Below are 14,486 nucleotides of genomic sequence, written 5' to 3' on the forward strand. Positions count from 1 at the left end.
AGGGACCACCTCCTGCAGAGGTAACTCAGAGGTGTGGCCTAGCTAGAGAAGTTACTACGCCTCTTGAAGTTCTAGGCCTCTTCCAGAAAAATGTTGGCTATGCCATCAACTCACTTTGTAATTAGTTTCTATGTAAAAAGCCAAGGACAAAACATGAGACAAGACAATATTTTAAGTTACAAGTGTAATGGGTATTTATGCATGCATGTGCTTCAATATCAGATGAGGATGTCTCAAGACAGCATGTATATCCTTTTAAGATTTCAAATGTGGTATTATTTTATAGGCTAATAACATGGCTTGCACTGTGTTCGTATTTTAAATGTTGGATGATAAAACAGGTTCTAGCATCAACAGATCTTGTGGGTGATAAATTTATGACTATTACAGGGTTTTTTTGTGCTTGTGTCAGCTAACCTCAGTGGAATGGAGGCTGCTTGGTTGTGGGATGAAACTTGTAAATCTCTTTCCGTCCCCTCCCCTGCTTTTAAACCTTGTCAACATTCTTCTCAGTCTCCCTCAAGGGGAAAAATGGGGATAAGATAAATTCTTTTCATTCCTTAGAATAGCGAAAATCTGAAGTCTTCTTTCATATATACTTCTTGAAGGCCATTTCAAGGGCTAAAACAAATTTGCTTCCAGGAATCCTACTCATAATCCTTTCCTGTGAACACTGATGTTGAATAGTTGCTGAATGTTCCATGCTGGAGATAAAACATGATGTGATGCTTGATGGACAACATAATGAGCTTCTGGGTCTCTGCTTTATAACAGCAGAACTGCTGCGGCTCAGTGGGAATGCCATATAGAGCATTGCTTTCTGATGGAGGATGGTGGGACTGCTTATTCCTAGGGGATCACATCCTACTGGAAACTGGGAAAGCCTTGCAGCCACAACCTCTGCTTTCCCCTTTCCTGAGCCAAAGGTAAGTATTGAGATTTGGGGTGAACCCTAGAAATGAATAAATGCCAGGGTATTGATTAATTGGGGAATGGGTTAAAACATAAACTGCAGTTTCCGCTATGACCAGGGTAACATTTACCAAGTGACCCTTGTTGATGAAGGTAGCATTTAACAAGTCCACTTCAATGCATTAAACCACAAGTGTTCTGTATTGCTAATATTAATTTGATAACTGGAAATTTAGATCAAAGTCCTAAATAGGTTCAAGCTTTGGAGACTCTGTGAAAGTACGTGAAATGTCATGTTAGTCATTCATGCAAATTGGGTCATCAAGCATATAGCATGGCACAGTTGATGTACTTGATGATTAACACTTACGGTCTGTTAGGTTTGTAAAGGTGTGTTGAAATTGGCTTGACTCAACTTAGGCCCCAGCTGAATTTCAAAAAACAGGTTTGAAAGCAGGTTATGGTAACAATAAAAAAGTTGACTTTAGTAGTGACAGAGCCATATTGTCACCTGACTCCACAAATCTAAAAATAAAATAGATTTTGCAACTTATTATTATTATATACTTCCCTATGCCCACAGGTCTTAGGGTGCAACACAAGATAAAATAACAATATAAAACCACAAAATACATAATCAAAATAAAAGCAAAAACAACCCAATAACGCCCTCCTCCAGCACGTTGTAAAAGGGCATTGGATGTCGATCGGCCAAAGGCTTGGTTAAAGGGGAACCATATATATCAGGCATAATATGACCATGCACTTTTTTGACAAAATCAGGAAAAGTATTCTTAAATCACATTTTCACACTCAAATATCGTTCTGACCTCACAATTACTAATGTAGAATAGAACAGAATATAATATGTGTTATTTGTAGATTAGATACAATAATGCAATTATTTTCCTGTTTGCATCTGCAGAAATTATACCTCAGGGACAGAGAACCCATGACCCTCCAGGTGTTGCTGGACTCCAACTCCCATCATCCTCAGCCAGCATGGTCTATGGTCAGGGAGTGTTAAAGATACCTTCAATATAAATAAAATGTAATCTTTGACTGCATTGTATTTAAAATGCTATGCAGAGATGTTTGCATTAGGCATGAAAGGTTAACCACCACCACAATTTATATACGTCTGATTGGGTTGCCGCAGCCACTCTGAGATGCTTCCAGCAAATTAAAACATCAAACACAGTAAGACAAAAACCTCCCTATACAGATGTCTTCTAAATGTCAGATAGCTGTTTGTTTTCTTGACGTCTGATGGGAGGGCATTCCACAGGGCAGGTGTGACTAAAAGAAGGCCCTCTGCCTGGTTCCCTACAACCTCACTCCTAATAATGAGGGAACCTCCAGAAGGTCCTCAGAGCTGGAGTTCAGTGTCTGGGCTGAATGATGGGGGTAGAGACGCTCCTTTGAGTATACAGGGCCAAGGCCATTTAAGGCTTTAAAGGTCAGCACCAACATTTTGAATTGTGCTCAGAAATGTACTGGGAGCCAATGTATATCCTTTAGGACTGGTGTTATATGGCCCCAGCAGCCACTCCCAGTCACCAACCTGGCAGCTGCATTCTGGATTAGTTGTAGTTTCTGAATCACCCTACTTAGAGCACATTGGAGAAGTCCAAGCAGGAAAAACCAGAGCATGTACCACTCTGGTGAGACAGGACACAGGTAGGCAGGATCTCAGCCGGTGTAACAGATGAATTCTTACAAATGTGACAGAAAAGGTTGGAGGTATCTTTTTCAGTCTTGAGGCTGATTACTCATCCTGTAGAGCTTCTTCTGCTCAGCCACTCACCCCATCCAAGTCCCTTGATAACTTATTGGTTCCTCGGTGTGAAGAGTAGCCTTTTCAGAGCATCAGAAATTAATCCCCTGTTATCTCTGTTCCTCCAGAGATAATGTGACAACCAAAATTTATGGCTTGGCTGTCATTAATCACCACATAATTATCTCTGTTGATGGAGTGTCGACAGGAGATGACTAGTCCACCATGATTCCTCCCCGGAAGTCTCCACTGGTTAAATATTCTTAGTTGTTCAATCAGCTGCCTTTAAACCAATCAGTTACTTAGGATATTATACAGTACTAAAAGCTCAATATAGGTGTCTTTCAAAATATTGAAGGATGAGTAAGATACATTATGATTTACTAAACAGAGGATTCCATTCATTATTAGATGGAAAGTCCATCTTTTCCTTCTTTAATGTCCTTTTGCAGTCTTTATTACACTAACACACAAGAATCAATATGTCTTTGAAAATCAAATATGTGTCCCATTATCTCAGCCTCCTTATTTCAAATATATCTTGATCATTATGTTTTGCTACCAATTAAGTTTTGCAGTTGTAGTAAGTAATCTACAAGAAGTAACCTTGAGCAGGCCTGGGGAGGGGGTTGACTTTTAACAACAGATCTCAGGAATATGTCCTGCTCAGAAAGAGTGAAAGTGGGATTATTCTGGGGAGTAGAGCAGGCTCCTGCCTTTAGCAGTTTTGGGAGGGGCAGAAATTCATATTCTACAATTGACCTTCATGCAATGGAAGTCTCTACTTGTTGAATGAAAGCCAGTGGTGCAGTGTGGCAGGAGAAAAGCATGAGGATGTGGTTGCTCCAAAGTAAGTATGTTATACGTATGCCTGTCTTTCTCCTGCCACATTGCAACTCTTGTGGAAATTGATAAATTGAGTATCTTATCAGAACACATCCTGACCAGACTCACAAGTAGTGCCCCTTTGAATGGGTCAGCCTAAGCTGAAATCCAATATGGCAGCAACTCATTTGCTGCAACTCACCTGGTTCAGCCTTGTGACTCACTTGTGGGTCCCAGTCCACTGGCTGAAGACCAATGTCCTATAACTCGAGGGAGGTGTGTGCATTCCCCAGCTGGTTTCTTGCTCATTGCTAATGAGAAAGCCAGAGACCAGTGCTGTGCTGACTCCCTTCTGCACCAAGCCCTAGTAAAGGTTTAAAAAGCGATCATCTTTGTGCAAATGAGGTTTGTGCTTTTGGTATAGCTAAGCTATAGCCTTCTCTTTAGCACCTAGTAGTTTTCTAGCATTAAAACAGGCCTGCTCAGGTGGTCAGAAATTGTTTCACAGCTTGTTATCCCAACAGCTGTTTGAGCCTGATGTTTGCATGCAGCTTTGTATATCCCACAGGTAGATCAGAGGGAAGGAAAAACTTTCCCACCTAACCAAAAAAGCAAAGAAGAAAGAAGCCAACCTATTGATATTGCCTAATAAAAGGTTCACAGTAAATTCAACATCTTTAACATAACGAGAAGTGCTTGTGCAGTCTTCCAGATAATTTCAGGGTCTGGCAACTGCAAATGCTGATTTTGTCTGTTTTGCCTTTACCCAGGCTGTGTTCCAGAAATCATAATTACTACAATTTTCAGCAAATCTGTACTGTGAATGAAGTGTTCAGTGCTTTTTATAAACTTGCAAGGAAGATGGATCCAAGTTCATAAATAGTGCAAGCTACATCTTCAGATACTTGGAATTCAGAGATGCAGTTCTAGTGATTCATGGGGTGGGGAGAAAATCCTTCACAGCTTGCATGACTGATGACTGATTTGGTCAGTTCCTTTACTAGAAGGAGTCTGAAGCAAAACATGGGTTATTTTAAATAAATGCTGTACTTTTGAAGCTAGATTTTTTTCAAATGACATTTTCAAAATAAGCTGCCTTTGTAGGAAAACCAGGGCAATAGCCTCATGAGATCTGATAGATTTCCAAGCTACCAAGCCTGCAAATTCCATAGAATTCTGTGATGACAACAACCATAACAAAAGTTATAGACAGATCCTTCCTTAGCAAATCAAGCTAATGTGCTCATGCTGCACAAAATCTCATGGATCTGTTTGTCTTTCAGGCATTATCCACTCACAACGGGCCACGATACTTGCAAATTTCATCCAATTATGTCAAAAGGAAAACAACTTGGATCCTTTAAATCTTCCCTATAATAGAGAGCAGTGGAGGCATCCAACTTTGCTGTTGCAAATCAGGATTCAGATTTGGACCTGAACTTAGCTGGGCAGCACAAGCGTTCAAATCCCCGTGACGGAGTGAGCTCCCATTGTTCAGTCCCAGCTCCTGCCAACCTAGCAGTTCGAAAGCACGCCCCCCAAAAAGTGCAAGTAGATAAATACAGAGGTACTGCTCCAGCGGGAAGTCAAACAGTGTTTCTTTGCACTGCTCTGGTTTCGGTGTTTCGTTGTGCCAGAAGCAGCTTAGTCATGCTGGTCACATGACCCAGAAGGTGTGTGCAGACAAACACCAGCTCCCTCGGCCTATAGAAGGAGATTAGCGCCGCAACCCCAGAGTTGTCCGCGACAGGACGTAACGATCAAGGGTACCTTTACCTTTACCTTTACAGACCTCTAGTAATTATCCTCTAGATTTTGCATTTCTCCAAGTTTTGCTATGCAGTAGCAATACAGCTTAAGGAAACATATCAGAATATGTGAAAGATGCATTTTTTGCAACAAAACACATTTTAAAATGCATTTCTGGAGATAAAAATATGTATTTAAATACGTCCTTAGTGATTTAATAGTATTATACAGAAAGATGGGACGAACTTATAAATGAACATGTGCAAAATCGACAGGGATCAGAATGAGACTGATACATCCATCCCTGTCAACAAATCTACATTTATGCTCTTATTCATATGCATTTATCCCTATAGGTTTTAAGCAGAGAGGTGGAGTTTGCTCCATTCAGCACTTCATTCCATACAACTGTTGTGGAAGAAGACTAGGCATAAAAGTTAGAAACAGATTCCTATTCCATTTCCCAGGAGACTTATTTACAAGTAATTCACTGTCCAAATAATTCATTCACTCTTCTTATGGGCTGAGACAAGAAAAGCACATTGATATAAGAGTGAATCTGCCATGCCATAGGTTGACTAAATCCAAGTCTTTGCAATTCCAATTTGAATTCAGCTAGATTATTTCCATACATTTCCATGGGATATCAAGTATCTGTACAAAAGGCAGGGTGTCCAATCAGGGATAGAAATTAGGAAATGCAATTCATAGGTTCCTCCTTTATCAAAGCTGAGGAAGGAAAGGACTGAGCACAAAATCCATATTTAAATGTATAAGTATAAATGAATATGATAAATTCATTCAAAATACACATTTTAGATTGCATTGTTAAACAAAACTCTTCAACATCTCGAGTTTAGAGCTCTTGGCATGTGTTATGCGTCTTTATTTGTTTTTTTGCTCATCCACATTCATGGCTGAGATGTGTGAGGGCATCACTGGCACATACAACCTTTGCCTACTCCTCCTTCAGGTTAACTGAAGCAATGCGCTCACTTTGAATGGTATCAATACATATTCTAGATGGTAAGCAGACCCAGTAGAACATTGCTCAGTCTCTCACTGAGAGCCAGTGTAGTGTAGTGGTTAAGAGTGGTAGTCTTGTAATCTGGTGAACTGGGTTCACATCTCCGCTCCTCCTCATGCAGCTGCTGGGTGACCTTTGGCTAGTCACACTTCTTTGAAGTCTCTCAGCCTCACTCACCTCACAGAGTGTTTGTTGTGGGGGAGGAAGAGAAAGGAGAATGTTAGCGGCTTTGAGACTCCTTAGGGTAGTGATAAAGTGGGATATCAAATCCAAACTCCTCCTCCTCCTCCTCCTCCTCCTCCTCCTCCTCCTCCTTCTTCTTCTTCTTCTTCTTCTTCTTCTTCTTCTCACTCATTAACGTACTGGCTCTTCTCTTCTCAGTAGATGTAGAAGCAGCAGATAGTAGCACACACATTTACAGACAGCTGCACAAAACAAATTCCACATTAAGATTCCTTTTGGCCACTCTCTCATGGGGAGAGATGGCAAAGCTTGCAAGGACAGCTTCCTGTTTTAGAATAAGAGTGAAAATGGATGATAGCAGATGGTTGGAGAGGAGATCAAATTGGCCTTTAAGTGTATGAGACAAGGGCTTTGTCTGTGCTGAAAACAAGTTAGAAAAGGCAGGGGTCATGTTTGCCTTCCCTGATCTTGAATTGTGTAGAGCTGCCAGTTCCAGAAAACCAAATAACTTTCCCAGCTTTCATAATTCATTAATAACTTTCTTTTAATGAATAGGTTTTGGGTTTTGTACAGAACACTTAAGCCTCTTGAAGAACATGTGGTTCAAAAGTTCACTATGAGTACCTGAAGAATTGGAAGTCGAATAAAAGATATTCACCCTTTAAGGATGTTTTGTTCAGTAGAGTGAGCCTTGTGTGTGCAATGGCAAATGGCATCACAACGGCATAAGATTTCTCTGCTCAATTTGTGGCAATTCACCCCTTTGACTACAGCCCTTCATGGTACATCCCGCAGTGTTAAGTAGGTACCCTGACCCTCTGTAGAGTTGGGGGGAAAGAATACAGGTTGCAGAGTAAAGCAGGGATAGGAAGCAATATTCCTTAGGAACATGCAAAACTGCCTTACACTGAGTCAAACCATTTAGGTCCATTTAGGGTGGTACTGTCTACACCAGGGGTAGGCAACCTAAGGCCCGTGGGCCGGATGTGGCCCAATCGCCTTTTGAATCTGGCCCACGGACGGTCCGGGAATCAGTGTGTTTTTACATGAGTAGAATGTGTGCTTTTATTTAAAATACATCTCTGGGTTATTTGTGGGGCATAGGAATTCATTCATTTATTTTTTTTCAAAATAAAGTCAGGCCCACCACATGGTCTGAGGGACGGTGGACCGGCCCACGGCTGAAAAAGGTTGCTGACCCCTGGTCTACATTGGCTGGCAACAGCTCTCTAGGGTTTCAGACAGGAGTCTTTCCCCCAGTCCTACCTGGGAATTCTGGGAATACAACTTGAGATCTTTTGCATGCAAAGCAGATGCTCTACTACTGAACCATAGCCCTTCGGCTCACATTGTATACAATCAAATGGCATACAGGATTCCTAACATATTCAGTTTTACAGTGGAACAAGAGTCTATTTTTTAAAAAAATCAGAATTTCACATTCTTCACACACACAAACATGCATTTGCCCTCAAATGAAATCCCTAAGTTCTTTTTCTCACTGCTTTGTAGTCCAAGAGTAGGAAAGTCATGTGTGTATTCATGGGAGGGAGGCTGAAAAGCTATTATGAATTAGAACAGAACGAAAAAATATTACCAATTACAACAGCAGTAAGCTTCCTTGCCATTGTCTTAGTTTTAATCTCTTGCTCGCATAGCTTATTAATGCTGAATTTTTTATTATTTACTTTTTCCATGAGCTAATGATATATTGGTTTCATCATCAGTGAAGTGTGGGTTGTTGTTGTTTAGTTGTTTAGTCGTGTCCGACTCTTCGTGACCCCATGGACCAGAGCACGCCAGGCACTCCTGTCTTCCACTGCCTCCCGCAGTTTGGTCAGACTCATGTTTGTAGCTTCGAGAAGCTTCACGATCTGTCCTTCCAGAGAGCACTCAGGGCTGATTTCCTTCAGAATGGATAGGTTTGATCTATCCAGTGGGGGTGGTTACTCCCCCCCCAAAAAATGTTACGAATCCCAAAGCTAAAATAAATTGTTGCACACCATCCTAATCTCTGAGCAGTGTGAGATTCCAGAGGTTCCAGGCACTTACCTAGGGTCCAGTTTCCTTGGAATGAGGGAGAGTGGCGACTGCAGTATCTTTATAATATATTAGTTTATTTACACATTTATACAACCTGAGCCAAAGATGGGCTCACAGCATTAACACCCCTGAAGGTCTTTCCCACAGTCACTGTCTTGAATTCTAGCAGAATTCTAGCATGGCTCTGAATTCCAGGCTTCTCCCAGTGGCCTGCTTCTAGCCCAGCTCTCACCCAGTCAACTCTGGCTAATGTCCCTCTCACCACCAGCCAGTTGAAGGCAGGGGCCCACCCATTTGCCATCTGGCACAAAGCCACTTCCTTCATTGTCTCACCAAAAAGTTGACCTGGCTACTTCAACAACTGAATCTTCCTTATTATTGAAAAGGGTATAATCAGGGCTTTCTTCAGCCAGAACGTGCAGGAACTCAGTTCTGGAACTTTTCAGGTGGCTGCCATTGCCATTCTAAGAGAACAAGGGAGGTGTTCATGGTGAGTTCCAGCACTTCTTTTCTAGAAAAATAGCACTGGGTACAATCTAAACTTTTGTATTCTACTTTATCCTGCTGGATGTGTAGATCTGGCCTTAGTCCTCACTTGACAATTGGTTGGCATTCCGGCATCATTGTTAAATCCTGTCATCTCCTAAGTGGCCAAAAACATTACAACTCTTTCAACAAGGAATCAAAATGAAGCTGTAAGCATACAAATATGAGATGAGAGAAATTTAGGGCAGCAGCATTTCTGAGAAAGGATTTAGAGATTATCATTATTGGATTAAAAAATACTAAGCATGAAGTGACAGAGTTTATACTGTAGCATTTTGGATTATTTCAGTAGAAGGATTGTTCCCAAGCCTTGGGATGAAATTCTGTTTGTGAGTTCCACTCACACTGATTTTCAGTCCTTCTGGCCATAAGTAGGGGAGTTCTACAAAATATTTATCCCGCTATTCATACTTCAGTTGGTTTCTGGCAACAATTTCTTACTTCATTTAATGGTCTTCATCATTTTTAATCACATTTAATTTGTAGTCACATTGCAGCAAGGTTTCAACAGTCTTAAAGCTGTGTAAACATGTTGTTGCTTTTTTTATTTGTATCTCACCTACGCCAGAGCCTCTAAGTGATTTACAAGAGACAAAATTCACAAATATTAAGTTTTAATTATTTGATTATATCTTATAGAACAGCATCAAACAATCTTTTCATTATAAAGAGCACTAAGTAAATATAAATCCCCCATGCCAGCAAAGCAACTGAAATAACAACCCCAATAAGACAATCAGCTAGGTGAAAGAAGTTAAGTCTAAAATGTTAAAACTGTGCTACTGTCAAAAACTGATAAAACAAACCTGGTGGGATGGGGGAAGAAATATACTGTACAGTGGATGCTCGGGTTGTGAACGTGATCCATGTGGGATGATTGTTCTCAACCCACAGCATTCGCAACCTGCGTCTGTGCATCTGTGCATGCGCAGGTTGCGATTCGGTGCTTCTGTGCATGCACAAAGCATGATTTAGCACTTCTGTGCATGCGCGACTGCCAGAACCCGGAAGTAACCCGTTCCGGTACTTCCAGGTTTTGCCGGACCGCAACCTGAAGTGGCTGTAACCCAAGGTATGACTGGATTTGCTTGGTGCTGAAAAGATTTTATTGTGGGTGCCAGGTAAATTTCCATGGGCAATGCATTCTATAGATACCACTGAGAAGATCATCTCTCTTACCAGCTCCCTCTGAACTTCTGAAAGAGTGGGCAATTTCCTTTTGCCCTGCTGATTTTCCCTGGGGGAAAAGCACCACTCTTTAGCACTCAACAGCGGTGCTGACTTGGGCCCAGAGTGGGTGCTGTGATGCCGTGGCATGGTGGGGACTGGGTCGGGCCTCTGCTTCCACTGTGGGGCTTCTGTTGGGGCCTGCTGAGGCTGTGGCAGCACCCCAGATGCATGTCTGAGACCACAGAGGGCCCTAACAGAGGCCCCACAGCTGAGGCACAGGCCCTGGCCCAGTCGCCACCATGGTGCTGGAGCACCAGAGGTAAGGCAGTGATGCAAGTGGATGGAGGCGAGGTGGCAGAGGCTGGACACCCACAGCAAACATTTAGTGCGTCCCCGGGTCCCCTGCAGATGGCACTCAACTGGTGGCACTTAATCAGAGCAAATGGTGATTAAGACTTTCTTTGGATTGATGTGTGCTCCTTTTTAGCACTAAATCTCAGGTTTCCCTTGGGAAATGAGTGGAGCAAGGGGGAAACTGTTCAGACCCATGGCTAGAAAGCATGGGGCAAGTGGAGAACCACTTGGACCCGAGCTTTCTAGTCATGGGGCAAGCAGAAGTGAGGAGCCCTGAGTGAAGACTGGAGTAATATGTTTTGAAATACCTGTTTCCCTGATCAGTAAAGCTTATTTCTATAACTATGATTGGTATGCCATTTCTTTAAGGCATAGCAGATTTCAGGAGCTCTGCTCCTTTGCTCCAGTCTCTGAATGGATGGGCGAAGTTTGGTTCATTAAGGCAAACAGGGCACTGCCCCACCAACCTCAGTCTACCCATAGCGAGCCCCTTGCCTGCCTCCTTCCTTGCAGCCTACCTGGTGGCACCACCTGCCAGCTCCCCTTTCTCCTCAGTCTCAGTGTTGCCCCTTGTGGAACTTGGCAGGGAGAAGGATGGGGACAAAACTAGAATTAGTTGGCTCCAATGGGGGGTTCATATAATCAGGTCCCACAAGGGCAAGCATAGTGAGAGTATCTCATCCCTCTTAGAGAATGAAATTATTCAATTTAAAGTGAGAGATATGTCAGAAAGTGACCACCAGCCTTTCTTCAATCAATCAATCAATCAATCAGTCAATTACAGTCAATAGACACCCTGCTCTAAAACATACAGTACACAAGAATCTCAGAGCGAAACAATTTGTGAAGTGTAACATAAGAACGATAATACAAAACTCTGACAATCTCAGATTAGTCCCTGAAGATGGTCTTTCCAGTTTCAGCGGCTGAGCTGTTCTATTGTTCTCAATGTTAGTGATAAAAATTTAGCCAGTGATACCTTTGCATTCCTTAAAGCCTCCACTAGATATTTATTGTACCCTGGCAGATGCATTGTTATATTCAATTTGAAGGGGGAGGATGAGTGAGAGTCCAATACAAGAGGCTTCTTGGACAATAAGCTTTATCCAAACACTATAATAGGTGTCCTCAGATAAATGTGCTAGCAGACCCACTCCTATATTAAAAATAAAGATCTTAAGCTGAAGTTTTACAGCTGCCAGCCACATTCTTGTCTCCAAAGGGCACTGCCCCATTTCCAAAAGTATAGCTGCATTTGGAATCTGTGGGAAAGTTTGCAGGAATTTGACTCAGCTAACATTCCCCTAATCCAAATAGCTCCATAAAGAAATTGGAGTTATCCTAGCATTCAAAACTTTCATAGCTGAAAGGATATATTGACTTCCATATATATATATCATTGTATGTCAGATTGATTAGGATGAGCTTTCTAAGATGCAAAACTAAAACAAAAAACCCCACCCAACAACCAGTCCACAATAAAAGCTAAAGGCAAAAGGTAAAGGACCTCTGGATGGTTAAGTCCAGTCAAAGGTGACTCTGGGGTGCAGCACTCATCTTGCTTTTCAGGTTGAGGGAGCTGGTGTTTGTCCACAGACAACTTTCCAGGTCATGTGGACAGCATGACTAAACTGCTACTGGTGCACGGAGGACCATGACAAGTGCCAGAGCACACAGAAACGCCATTTACCTTCCCGCCACAGTGATACCTATTTATCTACTTGCACTGGTATGCCTTCAAACTGCTAGGTTGGCAGAAGCTTGGACAGAGCAATGGGAGCTCATCCTGTCATGTGGAGCAGCCCACAATATAGTAAGATGGAATACTAAATATTGAAAGCCTTAAACTTGTTCCATAATTTGGTTATCCAGAACCCATCTACAAAATACAACTTTTGTCTCCTGAGCAAAGTTGTAGAACGGAATCAGTTCAACGGATGTATGAACCCCTTTGATGCCAGCCCTAACCTTGCCACTGTGTTGTCCAGCTCAGTCCAGTGATACTAGTCTTGAGAAGACATCTCTGTTCCATCACACAGGGCTCTACTGATTATTCTACTGATGACTTTGTAACTTATAAAGTAGCACTATATGTGTTGGCAGCTAAGAAGATCAGGAGAAAGAACTAGATAAAATAGTGGTCAATTGCAAAGGTGATTCGGACATTTAAGCTGGCACATTCTACCTGAGAACCCCCTGCTGTTCTATCGTATGCAGCAAATAATTTCTAGGAGACGTGACCGTGGTTTATTGTATTGGCAGTGCCTGATGTTTTTATGGTTTTTTATGGTTATTGTTGCTTTTCTTTTTGTTCCCTTTGTGAATGATGCCATGGCCTTTGGCTAGTGCAATAAAGTTTATGATGATGATGATTACTCAAGATAGCTACGTATAAATTTCTGGGAAACCACAGCAAGGCAGGGCAATTGCCACCATGCTCTGCTTATGGGCTTGTAATTAGCCAATGTGGGAAGAGTCTAGACTAGATAGGTCCAGTGGACCTTTCCTCTGTTCTTAGAATGATGTCATATATAATCACCCAAGTTGGAAGCCTCCTGGGTGGGAGGCACAAAAGTGGAAGAGAGGGCAGTTGTGTCACCACAGGAGAACAAATGCACAGAAGGAATGAATGGGAGGGAAGAGAATTCAAAGTGTGACGCTTTCTCTGTGTCCAGCTCACAGCACATCTCAGTGGATAATAAATGACAGGGCACTGTCTGTATTCTCTCTGTGCAGTGGACAAGAATTTTTCATTTCATGCTTCACTCCCAGCCTGCTGCTGTAATTTTAGAGTGGGCACCTCTGCTTAGCACAAAAGGAAGGACAACAATATATTTATTGCTGCTTAGCAACTTGGTCACAAATTCCATTTCTAGTTGAAATCTCCCAACAGCTTCTGCTTGAAACAAAGCAAAGAGATTGTGGAGGACTCTGCAACAAAAAAGTCCCATTTGGATTGTTGGGTTCTGCGGTGTCTTTCTTTGACATTTATGGCATACAATTGGCTTTGTTTGTTTGTTTTCGGTCTGCAATCTGGGCAACCTCCTGGGGGCCACAGGCTAGTGGTGGGAGGAGCCAGAGTTAAAAGTGGACAGCGAAATGAATGCAATTTTTTCCTTTTGTACAGTAGGCACACACTCACAATCACACCACTCCATCCTTCATCCAGGCAAGCAAGAGGCAGGATAAGAGATCAAGGGCCTATTTCAGCCAGGCAAAAGTACTCAGTGAAGGTGCAAAGCATGGCCAGTAAAGGGTGTTGCATGGGGGAAAGGAGTATGACTGGGGAGGAGGAGTGGCCTGAGCAGAGTCCCAGGGACCAGACAGAGAGATCAGGAGGGCCACATTTGGGTCCTGGGCCTGAGTTTCCCCACATTTGGTGTAAGGTAAGATGTATATCTTGCCACAGGGAAAACACTCGCAACCTTTGAACGTGAAGGTTTGAAGCTGGTTTCACATGGCTCAGTCTGGGAGGACTGTGCACTAGATTCAGCCATGTGCAAGCCAGATTTGAGCATTTCCATATTCTCACACAGACAATTTCCAAGTACTGCTACCTGAAAACTTTTTTTAAATATCAGGGATCAAGCCTGGGGTGTTCAAAGTGTGTGGGTCTATTACAAAGCAGTGCCCCCATCCCTCATAGAATCGCTGTAGTGTATCGGATGTGCAAAAGAGGTATAATTTAGAGGGAAGGTGATAGCATCGGGCTAATTGCTGGAACTGAGAAAACACTGCCCACCCCACCCTCTCAAAGAAGCAGCAGCAAAGGAAGCCTGTGTTGGCTGAAAGATGATTGGCACTTCCTCCAGTGAATAGGAGTAAGGATGCAAGATTAAAATTTCATGCCAAATTTCTACAATCCCCTGTCACTCCTTAATGGACTCTGGTAAGCTGCAT

The sequence above is a fragment of the Podarcis pityusensis genome (genome assembly GCF_964106645.2).
Source record: "Podarcis pityusensis genome assembly, chromosome: 15".
Taxonomy (NCBI): Eukaryota; Metazoa; Chordata; class Lepidosauria; order Squamata; family Lacertidae; genus Podarcis; species Podarcis pityusensis.